Source organism: Hippocampus zosterae, chromosome 3 (genome assembly GCF_025434085.1).
Source record: "Hippocampus zosterae strain Florida chromosome 3, ASM2543408v3, whole genome shotgun sequence".
NCBI classification, from domain to species: domain Eukaryota; kingdom Metazoa; phylum Chordata; class Actinopteri; order Syngnathiformes; family Syngnathidae; genus Hippocampus; species Hippocampus zosterae.
The window spans coordinates 24,117,022-24,133,587 of NC_067453.1; the positions used below are offsets into that span (position 1 = coordinate 24,117,022).

Below are 16,566 nucleotides of genomic sequence, written 5' to 3' on the forward strand. Positions count from 1 at the left end.
GTGTGCATGTGTGTGTGTCTAAAGAGAATAAAGTAGCACCAATCGAGCCTCCACCAGGCTTCGAAAAGCTTTTCACAGTTGCGCGTGCCTGGCCGCAACAATTTTCCATCCTTCCAGTGTGAATGTGGCTGGCTCCTCCTCCCGCTGAGGAATCGTTATCTGAGTTGGCAGCAAAACGCGGAAAGGTCACAACGACCACGCTGGTGCCTCTGCTGTTTCATTGCCACTGAAGAGAGTGGATGAAAGGATTCTATTGAAGCGTCTATTCAATTGAGTGAGGGCTGCTTTTTTAATCAGTCGTCTTTTGGTCGATTTGATTGTTCTGTAAACGGCAGTTGCAAAGCCAGATTGCTTTTTAAAGTGGAGCCACTTCGTCGTCAGTCTGGCAGGCATCATCAAAGTTGTTGGTTTTTTTTGTTTTTTTTAATATGTGAAATAAAAGTCACAGTCTCGATCAAAGTCACCATCGTTGAGAATGAAATATGACGAAAACTTAATATAGGTATCGGCATAGCATTGCCATTCAAAATGAATGTCAAAACATATATATATATATCGATAGAGGACAAACCAATAAACAACCTAACGAAATTAATGAACTACCAAACACACTCATTCACTCAGTAATTGATTGACCCAAAAAAAAAACTAATAAGAAAAGAAAAAGTTCAAAATGGTAGAATTCAATTATTGATGTAGAAATACAATTACAAACCTAAAATACACAATTACGTCATACTGAGGTTTAAAAAAATGTTACAAATAACAATTTTCAAAACACTTTCCCAAAAGTAAGCTCTTCCGGAAGACCAACAATAATTGTCATGTGCGCCCAGGCAGGTAAAATCACAGTATTACAATTTTGTTCTTGTCAAATGTGGGTTTAATTTAACATTCTAAATCCTGCAATCTATTTCACGGAGTCCCCCGCAGGTGAACGCAACTTGTGATCATCGTTTAACGCGTGAGCCTCCGTGGCGTTGTCCCCGGCTTAACTGCTCCGAGGGTGCTCATCATGAAACGGAATAATGGCCTGGCGTCGCGAAAACCAGCGCGGTCACGCTGCATTTTAAGAGCGATAATAAAGCGTTCCAAGAGGAGCCACTTCAAACTTCAGCTCTCGGCGCAACCGCCCCCCCGTACCCCCCGACCCCGCCCTCGACGTCGTAATCAGTTTAATTAAAATGTCACGCTGGCGGGGGCTTATTCCGTCGGTTTGCTGGGCCGACCGAACTGGGGGCGCCGGTCCGCCTGTAAAAGGTAATCAAGGAAACTCTGTAATTATATTCTTCAGAGGACCATTTTTTGCACAAGAGCTCGCAGGCACTTATTGGAAATTTGCATTTGTAATGACTCTTTTTTTCCCCACTGCGCTTGCTCTGTTGTGATTCGCAATAAACAAAACAAGTGTGCCATGCCAGAGCGCCTGCAGCAGGAAATCAATAGGGAATTGTGTCTTTTTAATCATCTGATACTTGGATCGGAGGTGGAAGGGGGAAGAAGCGAAGGGATTCGCCGTTTCAACGTGTTGTTCGTCAGCAAAGTTGTTGACAAAAACATCAAGCCGTGGCATTCCTCCAAGCGGGCATCTCCTCGTCAACGTCAGAATTCAACTTCATGGTTTTCATATTCAAGTTTCTTTCCTTGACAACATGAGCATTCATATTTGTCAAGTCGACAAACTAGCAAAGCCAGCAATAATTTCCCCATTGCGTGACAAATAAAGGATATCTTAATCTTAATCTTAATAATAATGTAAATCGAGAGGTTCGTTGTTTTTGAACGGTTGTCTCTACTTGACCAAACGGCAAAATGTTAGATGGATTCCGTTTGAACACAGCTTGATTGACAGGAGGACATCTGCACCGCAGTACGATCGAGAACACGCTCTATTCGGCAACCAAATCACTTCCTGCTTTCCCTTTCTTCAACAGCCAATCAGAAGCTATCAAGATAAAAACATGTCTAAGCAATTATTAAACAACAGAATGTAATTTAGGTAATCTCAACATGAAATAATTTGATGCTCAACCATAACATGATAATAATTAATAATATAACATAAGCTCACACTAAGCTAGCATTAGCATGGTAAACAAGCCGAAATTGCGATATGCTTTGTTGGTAGCATGACTTATTGGCAATAGAGTATTTCTCAAACACTAAATGTATCGTTTTCAAGTTTCATTTTGGGGAACATACAATGAATTACAAATAAAAAAGAAATGATTCACTTACTTGTTAATCAGAAATGTCACTTGTCACTCTCAGCTGCCTGCGGCCGTGGAAATAACGTTTGAGGAAACGGATCCAAACAAAAAATTATTTATAGTCTGATTCATTAAAAATGGTTTGTAAAATGGATTGTTCAAAGAAATAATGATGATTAAAATTATCATTGCTAGCTGTTCAAATGATATCCAGTGATAAAAATGTGATATTTTGTGGAGGAAATTATTATATATTTTTTAAATGGTCAATTATATTTCTAAAATAATAATATTTCAAAAAAATATATTGATTATTGCTTTTCTTCTCCTTTATTTTTAACTACCTTATTTTCAAAAAAAAATGAGTCTGCAACTTTTCACACAGAACAGCAACAGTGGAATAAATTGGCTTTTGCAGACGGTGTTAAAGCGACTGCTTCGGGGCCACAGATCCTTTTGAAAGCTCCCGAGAGTAAGGCTTTAAAATCAATTCAGTCTGGTTGCCTCCAGCGAGGTCATCAGGTGGCGCTGTTCTTCCCTCACACGTTCATAATTCTTTGGGTTGCCAATAATAACACAGAATACCTCCTTTCCCTCACCCGTATGAATCACACCTTGTATGAATCCCATCCTGTGGCATATTTAAAATGTTTCGTCATCTATAATGACATATTCAAATGGGGGAAAAGGGGGCTGGGTAGTAATGGTGACATAGGAGTCCAGCGGCACTAAATTGGCTTCTTGGGAAATGAACGGGAGTCTGGCGTGACGGATGAGGTCGCAAAGTGGGTCAGAAGCACAGGTCGCTCGGCTGCACAAGTGGGCCGGTACGCCAAGGCGGAGGCTTTGTGTGCCGTAACAAATGACCCAGACTCTGCAGACTTAACGACTTTTACTCTACGCTTTTAACACGTCAACGAAACCTGCAGTGGGTGATTATCTCTCTCAATTGAAATTCCAGCCCCCCCCCCTTAAAAATATTTTTGTAATGTATTTTTGGTAAAGAAAATAACTTGTTGGACGTGACTCAGTAAGCTGCAGTAATATAGGCATTTTTCTTACAGAGGATAAAGAATACATGCTAGTGACCATCGATTTTAATGTCCCTCTACCGTCTTGTGTTATAGCATTATAACTGTCTTATAGATGCTATTCGTTAGCCCACCTGTGCTGGCTCCCTTTATGCATCTATAACTGCTTCAAAAAACAAAGTGTATGCAGGAAAAGTGGTTAAGATGGCACAACTGTCTGTGTCTTGTGTTGTGCTCTATTATTTATAATAATAATAATACATTTTATTTATAAGCGCCTTTCAAGACACCCAAGGACACTTTACAATAACAAAAAACACAAAACAATACGGGTTGAGCAGCGGCAGCCAAAACGCGGCAGCCAAAACGCGCCAGTGTTGTTGTTTTTATGTTAACTGTTCTTTTGATGGCGGCGCGGGCACCCGCAGCGACTCCTCTCGTCTTGTCTGGTTGAGAGGGAAGAAATTTCATCTGTGCTGTATGTTCCACATACAGAGCATTTGACAAAAAAGTTGTAGTTGACTTGACTTGATTAAGCTATCAGAAGCGGCAACGTTATGTGGATGTTTAAAATACGCCATTTTGAATTCTCTTTGTTTTGGTTAGATTGATGATAAACCTCAACTGAAGCTCAACATAAGCAGTTTGAAAACTCTTTTCTGAGGATTTGTTCATGAGCTGCTCGCCCCACCGCTGCTTACTATGAAGTGAGCGGAGTTGAATTCACTGCCACAATCACGTGCCCATATGTCAAAAAGTTTCCCTGAAATCAACAAAAAATAAATCAATTTTAATAATCAGTGGCATGATGGCTCACATCTCAAGTTGTTTTTTTGTTTTTTTTGAGGTGCAAAAGTTGGACTCTCTTAAAAAAAAAGCAATGAAAATCTTATTCTTCAAGTAGCACATGGATAACAGCTTTTTTTTCTCAAAAAAATGAATAATCTAAAAAGAATTAAATGAACTTTTCTCTCCCCCCCAAAATGGCCTTTCTGAAATAAACACATACCTCATCAATACAATTTTTTAAAATAGATACTAAAATTGACCCAAAAATTTAAACACGTAAGTAATTCCATTCAAATAGTAAAACAGGAAAATAAACGCAAATCATAATTTAAAGAATAAAAGTATTAATAATGTAAAAAATCAAATATGGGACCATGAAATGATAAAAGCAACCAAAATGAAAATATAAAATAAGATAATTGAGGACGTAAAAGAATGAAAACATATTTAATGCAAATATCCTTCAGGACCACCAAGACGACAATGCGGTATGGGGAAAGCATTCACCAAAGAAGCAGCCTTGGAAGACCTTGAGGAGGCCGTGTGAAGATGCGTGGGAATATTATCCGGCGGGGGTCAGAAGTCGAGCGGCTCAGCATGTGAATATTCATCACTTTCACCCTTAAACTGTGCCATGATTAATTGAGCCGGCGGTGTGATTCAAATATGAATGAGCTGCTTTCAAAGCCTAAACTCTCAGAGACGCCTCAGACTGTCCCACGCGCTCATTTTCCATGCCTGCCGCATCTCCTCGCTCGCTGCTTTATCTCACTCTACTTTTATGCAGGTAGCAGTGTGTGTGCGTGTGTGTATGTGTGTGTGCGTCTACTTGTAAAAGTGTGTATATTTCGTTCACATTTCCTCAAGTCAGAGCTTGCTTGTTTGGGCTTCTGCTCCGCGTGTGTTAAAGTGGCAGCTGTTTGAAGGCTTATAATTATCGTAGCACTGATGCTTATTTCGATTCGCCACGTGACGATGATGTTTTGCATTATATATATTTGCATGAAGCTAGTGGACTTCAAATAAGATTTGGTTGAACATTCTGGGGTTTGCGTATTATAATTATTGAAATGATTTATTACATATTTAATTCTTTTGGGGGCAGGGTGCCACATTTAAATTAAACTTCCACTGGGAGTGACATAACCAGAATTAAGTAAGGACGCTTTGTCGCGTATTTGGAGGACTGTTTTTGTATGATAATGAAAACAACGGAATAGATGACGTTATCATTGTGGGGGATGGAAGAATCCTGATTATGAAAAAAAAGACTTTTTTCTAAAAACAAACAAACAAATAAAAAAACACTACAAAAATAAGCTTTTTGCTTAATAAAATGTCACTTGTCTCATTTTTCTTTCATTGTGGCTCGAAAACAACTTGATCGAGCAGCATCCCTGAATAGCTTATTTTATATTGTCCTTTTTGTGTGTCTTTGTTTTGTGCGTTTGTGTGTGTGAGAGGGAGAGAGAGAAGTCAAGCAAATCCAAGTGTATGCTCGAGAGAGTTTCTCAAAACAATATGAAATGGATCTAAAGGTGACTGCAGTATCTCAAGAGAATGCAATGTCATTCTGAAAAGAAAGTTCCTTTCTAAAACTAAAAAGATGTATTACTTCAAACTGGTGGAATGGTAGTTGACAGATTAGCACGTCCGCCAACAGTGCAGAGGTCATGGGTTCGATTCCAAGGCCTGTCCTTCCTGTATGCACTTTGCATGTTCTAACCGTGCCTGCATGTTTTTTATTTTTATTTGATCAATAAACATATATTGGATTGGACAGTTCACACATGTGGGTGGTATTTTTATATTTAAAACAAACTTAATATTCTAAATCCTGCATTATTAAAAGTTTGTTTCTGGAAAAAAACCAACAACAACATGAAATGCTTTAAATGAAAATGTTTTTCCTTCTCTTTCTTCATGTTACCCTTCGACTCCCCCAGGAGGTCGACTGGCATCCCTGAACAGATTGTTATTTGAATTTTAGCTGTGTACTGTATGTAGGAGCCTAAGAGAACTTCCCCTTGGTACCACACACACAAACACACACAGTGTTCGCTCCAATTCCTGCCTGCAACACACACTTGCAGCGTGTGTTTGTGTGTGTGTGTGTGTGTGTGTGTGTGCGTGTGTGGGTTTGATGGAGGGTCCACTCCAGTAGGGAAGCCGAGGGAAATGCATCACTCTAAATAAGAGTGCTTAGAGTTGGCAGCAAGGCTGGCAGGGCCCTCGTGAGGATTGTGGGCGGACAAATGCATCGCACACACGCAAACAGACAGACAGACACACACACACACAGCGCAACCTTTGGCCGCTTTAAAGAGGATAATAAGTCAGAGGCGGTGCTAGATGTGGGCCCAGCAGGTGGTCCCCATCCTCAGAGCTGGTTGTGAGTCTTTCGGTCTTCCGCCATCATGGAGGAGTCAGTGAAGAGGGGAAGAATCTGTCGCTCTCTAACTGTGCTCATGGGTTGAGTTTTCTTTCTTTTGGTATTTTTGTCTGTGTGCGCGGTTAGAAATAGGTGTCTGCGCCGTTGTGGGCGTGAACGCAGCAAACTTGCTTCCTGTTTTTTACATCTGAGGGCAAATGTGTTGTCTACAAAAATAGAACCTGAGATTTTTTTTTTTGATTGAGTTGCAAGGTTTATGGGTGACATTGATTGTGTAAAAGTTGAAGTAATTTATTTTTGTCTCATTTTTAATAATCACAAAACTCTGCATTTGAACTGGGGTGTGTAGACTTTTTATACCGAGCGTAATAACCATCTGCCTATTTTTGCTGCTTTTTTAGTAGGAGGATACATACTGTATGTAGTCGTATACATACTGTATCTAGTATTATGTTAAGTAGGATTCCATAAGGTGTTTCAAGCTCTTAACATTCATCCATTTTCTACCACTATACATACCAATACTCCTAAACAATCCAACCATCTATTATCCGAACTACTTTATCATCACAAGGATTGCGGGCATGCTTGAGCTTATCTTCGGACAGTAAACAAGGTACACCCTGAACTGGTTGTCAGCCAATCGCAGGGCACATAGAGACAAACAACTACAATATTCATGCTCACAATCAAACCTTGCATTTGACCCACGGTGCATGTTTTAGGAATGTGGGAGGAAACTGGAGTACCCAGAGAAAACCCACGAGGGCACAAGGAGAACATGCAAACTCCACACAGGAAGGCCAGTACCCGGAATGGAATTCTGTACCTCTGCACCGCGAGGCCGACCTGCTAACCAGTCGGCCACCTCCTAAACAATCGTCCATCCATTTTCTACCACTTACCACGCCACTGAACACAAATCCATCCATTTGTCTTCCCCTTATCCTGTTCTTAAATGTCTATCCATCTCTTTTCTTCTACTTATCTGGCATCCATCCTTGCTCTTAAGCATCCATCCATCCAATGTCTACTTGTCTGCCCACATTCTATCCATCCACATTTTTTTACTGATCAACTTCTACTCCTACGTACTTGGTGCAGAAAAATGTCAGGAGGTCAACGGCGACATGAAAAGTTTGACGCATTCAGCAGGGGAGGTCCCATTTCCCCCTGCCCGAGTTTTGCGTGTAGGGAAGCGCTGACCTTTTTCCACAGGCATTCCGGTGCTTCATCACTGTCTGGCCATGAAACGTTTTCACCCCAAGCCACCGGCCAAAGATAAAATGGACGGACGTTTGCATCCCGAGATCGGAACCTCTCTGCTAACTTGGGCGACCTATCCCATTAAATTGCTGGGTCAGCAGATAGCGGGTCGTTCACCTCACCTCTGCTGCCACGTCTTGCCTGTTTGAGAGGGTAAGCCCAGTCAGCACGTTTTCTCACACACACACACACACACACACACACAACTTTTCTTTGTATCCACCCTACTGACTTTGCCTGATCTCCCATTCCACTCTCATTGCAACAAAACAAACCCTGGCACCTTTGAACCCGATTGATTTAGAATAATTACCCATATCTATCGTCATCCTGGCACGACAGTAGATGTGCTGTCCATCTCGAGCCCAATTGATTTTGAATTGCCCGCATTGCAACACACCTTATCGATTTTGAATGATGGTACCCCGACAGACAGAGTTGGCAGATTTGGTGACCATGTGACGAGAAGGAGAGGATGAGAGTCCAGGGTGATGCCCAGGTTGCAGATTTCAGGAGATGGAGAGATAAAGCTGTCCACCCGGAGTTGAAGATCACCAACTATACCACACGAGAAGCTTTTTCGTCTCCATTTTATTTCTTGAAAGTAGTCAGCGAGAGAAGGGGGAAAGCGGACAGATCCAGTACTATCCGTCTTCGTGATTTTGACAATGTAGAAAAATAACAAAACATATACTGTGACTTTTACTGATTTGGAATAATATGTGAATAATGGAACTCTTGTGTTATGGTTCCGGAACAGGAGTGCATCCCAAAAACACAGACCAAGAGGATCGATTACAATAAATAAGGTCACGAGACATAAAACGCCGGGAACACAGGGCAAATAACGCCGAAAACAAAAAGAGCTTGCAAAAGGAATAAATCATGCAAAAATTGTCCCAAAAAAGACAAGCAAATGCCAACCAACGAACAAAACCAAAAAAAACGCACCGAGGATAATACCGAACAAAAACAGAGTTAGCAAGAGAAACATTCCAGAATACAAACAGGAATAGAAAAGAGAGAACGGTCACGGAGATGAGCACTTGGATGAGAGACGTGAGAAAGGTGAATATTCCGACAACCGTTGATGATTTGATCGGTCCCTTATGACAGGCGGGAGTGATGACGCCATGGCTAACAGGTCCGGAACAGGGCCCTCCAATGCTGGACCAGACAGATCAGCTTCACGACACACACACACTTAATTCGAAAGTTGATTCCTGTTGATTTGAAATGGTGTCACGTATCTACTATTCACTTTTGAACCCTATTGATTTTGCATTAATATCAAACACACACACACACACACACACAGAAAGTTAAACACTATTTATTTTGAATGACTCAGCAGAAACAATTAAGCACACAATGGCTGTTTTGAACTATTGTTTTTGGATAATGGGTCCACTCCGTTTGCAGCACAAAAATGATTTTGTCATTTGTCATCTTTTTCATGGACATTTTCTTTTTTTTTGTGCCGCACACACACCCTCTCTCCTCTCTCACACACTGACATCTGATAAATGAGGAGGAAGATGAAATGTCAAATTAAAAAATGTAATGGGTGTCATTACGAGCGCCCGCTTCCAAAGTCAAAAGTGCGTTGTTGTTTGTTTTTAATTCATATCATTAGGCCGGCAAACAACACGGTGCGGCTGACACAAGCATTAGTGTCTGATGCATTGCACCACCGGAAAAAAAAATTTAAAACAGCATTTGACACGTTTACCCAAGCGCGGGACAACTTGCCGTAAAGTTGCTGATGATTATAAATGAGCTGGCTGTGACGTCGCTAACGATAAACAATTAAAATGGACGTCCAGACATCCAAATGAACTTTTCAATTAAGCTTCCGGTCAAAATCAAGCATCTTTGATAATATCCGACGAATGTACCAAACAAACACGATCTAAACATCAAAGCCAATTAGCCCTCAACAAACGTAACATCAAAGACAATTTGCTCCTAAATTTATCTCAGATATTTGATTTTTTTTAAACAGTTAGTGGTATCTAACCTAGTATGCATATTTTGGTCAATATCAAAGATAATCTTGCCTTCAACGAACCAAAGAAAACCTTCAAATATCAAGCCTTCAAATAAAAGCCAATTGCCAATGTTTCCAATTTAATGTACTGTCACGCAACATCTTATTTTATCTTTATCTTTTATTATTGTCACGACTCGGACAAGCCGAGTTAAGTCTGGATCCCAAAAACGTAGACGTAAACAAGGTCTCCATAACAAAAATAGGTTTTAATGCTTATAATCGCACCGACAAAGACGTAACATAAAGCGCTGGTCAAAACAAGGACCAGAGAGAACATAAACGAATAACAAAAAGCGCTTGCACAAAAGGCAAGGGAGAAAATTAAAGACCGCCAATACGAACTAAAACAATGTATCAAAATACACGCGAGCGAAAAGCCAAATCACAAAACCAAAATCGTACTTACAAAAAGCAGGTGTACCGAGAGTGCAAAATGCGAAACACGACGAGGTCAATAGCCAAATAGTCCATGAGCAGCGAGAATAGCAATACCAGAAACAATACTCCGACACTGGTGCATAGCCGAAGAGACCTTAAATACAGAGTTCACAAATTATAGATTGGCAGCAGGTGCGTACCGAAGTCCGCTAATGCCACCTGCTGGCCAGACCAAAACCGTATCATGACAGTTATGGATTAACAAGAAGATTTGCCTCTTTCCACATTGGAGTGGTTATTAATGCTTGTCTCCATTAAGTGTTATCGTATGTTGGAGGGGCTGGTGGGGGGGGTTTGTTTTGTTTTGTTTGTTTGTTGTTGTGATCCATCGCTATGTTGTAATTCCTGTGTGAGACCCCCACGCAAATGAGATGTTGTATCTCAAGGGGTTTATCCCACGTTGATAAACAATCTTCATCAAATGTGTTTTGGAAAATATGCTTAACATGTGTTTTGGTGAACATGAAAAACATTGTAATCCACAAAGACCATTTAGGTTTCAATTAACCTCATGTGCACGTGTTTGTAACCCACCAAAGTCAATTTAGTCCTTAGCTAGAATAGGTGTTTAATAAACATCAAAGACTCCGGGCAGTAGGCGGGGGACACCCTGAATCGGTTGCCAGCCAATCGCAGGGCACACATAGACGAACAACCATCCACGCTCACACTCACACCTAGGGACAATTTAGAGTGTTCAATCAGCCTGCCATGCATATTTTTGGAATGTGGGAGGAAACCGGAGCACCCGTAGAAAACCCACGCAGGCCCGGGGAGAACATGCAAACTCCACACCGGGAGGCCGGAGCTGGAATCGAACCCGGTACCTCTGCACTGTGAAGCCGACGTGCTAACCACTGGATACCGGGCCGCCCTCTAATGTATGTGTTTTGGTGAAAATGCAGTCAAGGACATGTTAGTCTTCAACAAGCCTAACGTGAATCTTTTTGTGAACATCAAAGACAATATAAATTTTTCAGGTTATGTTTTTATAAATATCAATAAAGTTTTCAACTTACCAGAATGTATACTCCAGTTCAGCTGTCCCCAACCTTTTGTGCCCCACGGACCGGTTTAATGTGTGGCGGGTACTAAATAAGATGATATGACATGCATGATATTGTGGTATTTTCTAAACACGAATCATGACACGAGGAACGTCCTATTTGGCCGCAACACTCTCAATTCGCTATGGTAACGTTTACACGTGCCTTCAAAATAAGGTGCACGCCAAATACCAAGTGTATTAAAAATACGACTCACCATCGCTGCTTGTGGGCGCTTGGTGCGAGGGAATCTCCCGTTGAAATAAATCCGAATTTTAAGTAAAACTCCTGATACTGTTTGTGAAATGTAGCCTTCTTTTTCTTGAAAGTCATAGGCTCCTCTTCAGTATCCTGGCTGGGCTTTTTCCCCTTCCCAAAGAAACTTTCCAAAGACGTTTGTTTTTTACTCCTTTTTCTCGCTCCCTTGTGTCATTTTCGCGGTAACCTATCACGTGACCGAGAAGCGCGTCAAGACTGAACAGTACTGTACTGTAGACGGATGTGACAGAGAATCCGGTCCTTTTTCAAAACAAAACATATTTCAGATTCCAAAATAAATAAATCGGAAGTAATGTAAGTTTTTTCGCGGCCCGGCGTTTAGGGTTGTATTTGTAAACATTACAAGACAACGTAGTCTTTGTTTAAGATAACGTGCCTGTTTTGGTCAACATTAAAGACAATTTTGCCTTCAGCTAACTACACGGGTGCAACTATGTGCCCTTCAGTTACCCTGAAGGCCAGTCAGAGTCTGGCATACACTGTTCACAAAGTTGCTGCATGTTGATCTTTTATACAAGCATGGAGAAATGGGTTATGAAAACTGAAATATATATGAAATGCATGTCTTTTGCATAGATGATTGTATTTTCACAATTCAATTCACAACGTGTAAGGAACCTGGCCATTATTTTTTGACTCTCAGCGCAGTTTTAATTTAATTACTTCTAATAATCTTACTGTTTATTGTGCATTTTAGATTGCTCCATGTACAGCACTTTGTATGCAGCGATGGCTGTTTGAAAGTGCTCCATAAATACTGTTGACTTGACTTGACTTGACTTAATTAACATGAAAGACAAATTGCCGTTTGAAACCTACCTAAACATATGTACTCTCTGAACATCAAAGGTAATTAAGTTTTACATTTCTTTGCATTGTTTTAATGTCCTGGCTGGATAGTTGATCTGAGAGTGGCAACAGGCAGGACATAACCAGCCCCGTGATACCTGACTCTGGGCCCCGTCCACCAACCTGCGCTCCTGACCTACTTTCCCGTCCTCATCCATCACACTAGAATCGTCCCTCCATGATTCCCACTTATCGCTCCTGGCCTTTTTTTTTTTTATTACCAACCATCCACTCCGACATTTGAATATTTCATCACGTTGCCGTAGTGCTTTCAACACGGAATGTGATTTAACCACCGTGGCGGTACACGCAAGTGACAGCGTGATTATTGCTGTCAAAAAGTGATGCATGGCCTATGCCGTAACACGGAGCGATGAGATGGAAGCAGGATGGCCCTCTCGACTCGTAAATTTGCCGCACAAGGAGAGAGGGGAGCCGGCGTTGGTTTTTCCCTTCTTTTCCAGACTGATTAGCAAATCAGCAGGATGGGCTAATTCCCTAGATTCGTTGGAGGCCTCGCAAGTTTGCACTTCATATTTATGCAAACATCAAAGATAATTTTAAGTCTTCAAAGAAGCCACAGTCCCGTTTTTTGGGGGGGGGGGGCGGTGCATGGAATGCCAATCCTTCTTGTTTCTATTCGGTGCTCGAGCAATAAAAATGTTTGATTCCTTTTTAAACATTTAGGGGATTATTGAATGTCAAAGCAAGAATCCATGTTTGCAATTGTGGGACAGTACTGTCAAATGTGATTTATAGTGGAAATGCCAACCCTCTTGTTTCTATTCTGATCTTGCGCAATGAAAAAAAAACATATTCAAACTTCTGAGGATTGTTATCCCATTTTAAAGAGAAGATAGAAGCAGTATAACTAAAAATAGTGGTAACTTGGCTCAGTGTTGGGAAAGGGGAAGTGTTAAGACGATGCTATGCTCACAATCAGATGACAATCAAGGGTTTAAGGTGTCTGGTAGCAGATGTTTTTGTTTTTGCCTTTGTTATGCAGCTACAGCTGGCCTGTCAGCGTCGATCAATAGTGGCGGATACGAGTCATGAGGAGGCGGGGGGTGAGCCCACCTCCCTTCACTGACCCCCGAGGGAGTCAATCACATGATCACATGATCAATACTCAGCGTATTTCACCTTTATTACCTCTGCTGCAGCAGCAGTCACATGTTCCTCCTGCATTACGTGGCCCCTTTTTTTAATGGATAGGCTTCTTCCTTAGATATTCAATGATCATTAAGCGCTTCAAAATGAACCCTTTATTTATTTATTTGTTTGTGTGTTTGTTTGTTTGTTTGTTTGTTTGTTTGTTTGTTTGTTTGTTTACTTTCTTGATCCCAGAATAGAAACAAGTAGCTTTGGCCTTTTCACTGTGAATGGTACTTTACTCTAATTGTACCACTTGTTTAATAGACTCCTGTCAATATGCCGAATAGAAACCAGGTGCTTTGCCCTTTCAAAACAAATGAGCAGCAGGTCGGACGCGCCCAATGAATAATTCGACAGTGGACAGGTCGCCACAGTTACCACCAGCCAAATGTGAGCAAGTAATCTTCTGAGAGATGGATTAATAGAGTCCAACTCACACCCCGGCGGGTGTTTTACTGCCAATGATGCGTCTGGGCCTGTAACAGCCTCAAAAGAGGAAAGGTGACAATGTTTCAATTGCCAGGAAAATGATTGTAAAATGAGAAGAGTGCTGACATGAAAAAAGATAGAGGACAGAGACTGGAAAGGGAAGAATAACAATATATTGTAATAAAAAAAATTTCTTACTGCCACGGCACCTAAATAGAAAACATGACAAGGACTGTAAGATAAGAAAAATCAATCCATTTTAAGATTTGTATTTTTTTGTAATAATGATCAAGCGACACATAAAACCAAGAAATTGGGAGATGCCGACCTTCCAAAAAATGAAAGACATGTTTGATCTAGAAAGGAGCGACCTCTTCAGGTATCTACAAGTTAGAGACTATTATACAAAAGAAATAAAAATGGGTACGACAACTGAAAGACATGATGTCATGCAGGTAATGATGGATGCATATAAAGGGGGCAAGAGTACTGTGATTTCATCCCTATACAAAGGGCTCCTATTGAACAAGGGGAATTCGACTCTGTACGTAAAAGAGAAATGGGAAAAGGAACTCCAAACCGAGATAACGGAGGAAGTATGGTTGAATATGTGCAGGATACAACAATCAACAACCGCTTCGAGACGTTGGCGGGAGTTTGGTTGGAAAAATATTATGAGGTTTTTTATAACCCCAGGGATGACCGGGAAATATAAACAAGGGCAGAGTGAGTGCTGGCGGTTATGTGGACAGGACAGATCAGTAGATCATGCACACATATTTTGGAAATGTCAAAGGCTGAAAGGTTATTGGGAAGAGGTTTGGAGAGAACTGAAAAAGATAATCGGTTATGAAATACCAAAGACCGGCTTAGTGATGTATCTGGGCGATATAAATCAAGGTAATGTACTACCGAGAGACGAGTACTTGGTAAAAGTGTTGCTGGTAGCCAGCAAGAAGGCCGTAACAAGAACATGGTTGAAAACTGACCCACCAACAAAGAACCTGTGGCTGGAAATAGTGGGAGAAATATTTGAGTTGGAAAGATTCACATACATATTAAGGGTCCAAGTAGGGAAGTTTAAAACGAGATGGGAAAAATGGGAGGAGTACAAAAACAAATGAATGAGGGAACGACACCACAAATCGGGATAGGTCACTATAGATTACGGATATAAATCCAACATGAAGCTATGATGGCCAGTCCCTCCCACCCCCTCCAGCCTTAGTAGCTCCTTCAGCCAGAGACTGTTACACCCGCGCTGCAAGAAGGAGAGATACCGACGTTCGTTCCTACCGACTGATGAATAAAAAATAACAATCATAATAATAATACCTGTAATAATTAAATGATGTGAAGGAAAATCGTAAATAGTACTGCGATTTATCCATTTGTGTTCATATTGCATTTAATTGAAAGATGTTTGTTGTTGTTTTTTTCTCTTTCTTCTTTCTACATACATTCTTGCTGCTGGAGGCTGTAAATTTCCCCAGTGTGGGACGAATAAAGGATATCTTATCTTATGAGGGACACCTGTCACTGTTGATCACAACATTCTACTATTTTTAGTTGTAGGGTTTTTTTTCTTTTTTTCCCCCCAAATAGTTTTGTATGTCATTTGTTGTTTCCTATGTTAAAGGGCCGTTACAGCCATGCATGCAGCCATGTTGTAGTGGAAACTAAACACGCGTGGAAATGAACGACGTCCTCTGTATTCATATGTTCAAGATTTGTATGGTCCTATGTGTGGTTGAATTAATAAAAATGCTAGTTACAAAAAAAACAAGAAATTTACAGGGAAGGGACCGTGAATCAATACACTTGAAAAAGGAAAAAAAACCTTCTCAAGCAACAAATAGAGACAAACACGGCAGACCATAAATATCAATGACGATTTTTTTTTTTTACCACTTGGGTGACAAATAGAAAACAGGACTGAGACTGGATGAAGAAAAAAAACCCATAACATTTCATGATAAATTGTTTGACTGCTTGAGTTGCAATAAGAAAACAACACAGCGACCCAAAAACAGAAAGAACTATAGGAATGTGAAGATTTTTCGGGAGGCGTACCAGTACCAATCGATTCATTTTGAGCTGCTTTTAAAACTAAAATATCATATTGGTGAGAGACTGTCAGAAGGAAAATATACATTCAAAAAGCATGCAACTCAAACAACAAACATTAAAACAGGACATAGACTGGGAGAAAAGAAATTTGTTAAATTTAACAAATGTAAAATTTATTCTCACCTGAGCAGCCACAGTAGAAACAGGAGAGAGCACAGCAAGAACTGCATTTTTTTCTCACCACTTGAGAAAAAAACTGGAGCGACTGCAAGGGTTAATTGACTGCGGTCAATTAATCTGAAGATTTCTTTTTTCTTAACCACTCAAGCACAACAAAAGAATACAAAACAGAGAGTCCCATGAATAAAATCAATAAATCTGAAGAGTTTTTTAATCTGTTTTAACATTGAAGGACCAAATAGTTGACGCGTCAGAATAAAAGAAAAATAATATGAAGACAATATCGTTTGTTTGATTTTTGCCGCTCAAGCGCCAGATAGAAAACAGAAGGGAGACTGCAAAAAAAATAATAATAATTGAAGATGACATTTATTTGTAC

General features: G+C 40.5%; 1 protein-coding gene across 1 annotated transcript in view; it reads left to right on the forward strand.

Moving 5' to 3' along the window:
* The window catches only part of eif4g2b (eukaryotic translation initiation factor 4, gamma 2b), a 33,753-nt gene that overhangs the window by 453 nt on the left and 16,734 nt on the right, over nt 1-16,566 (forward strand). The window lies entirely within an intron of this gene.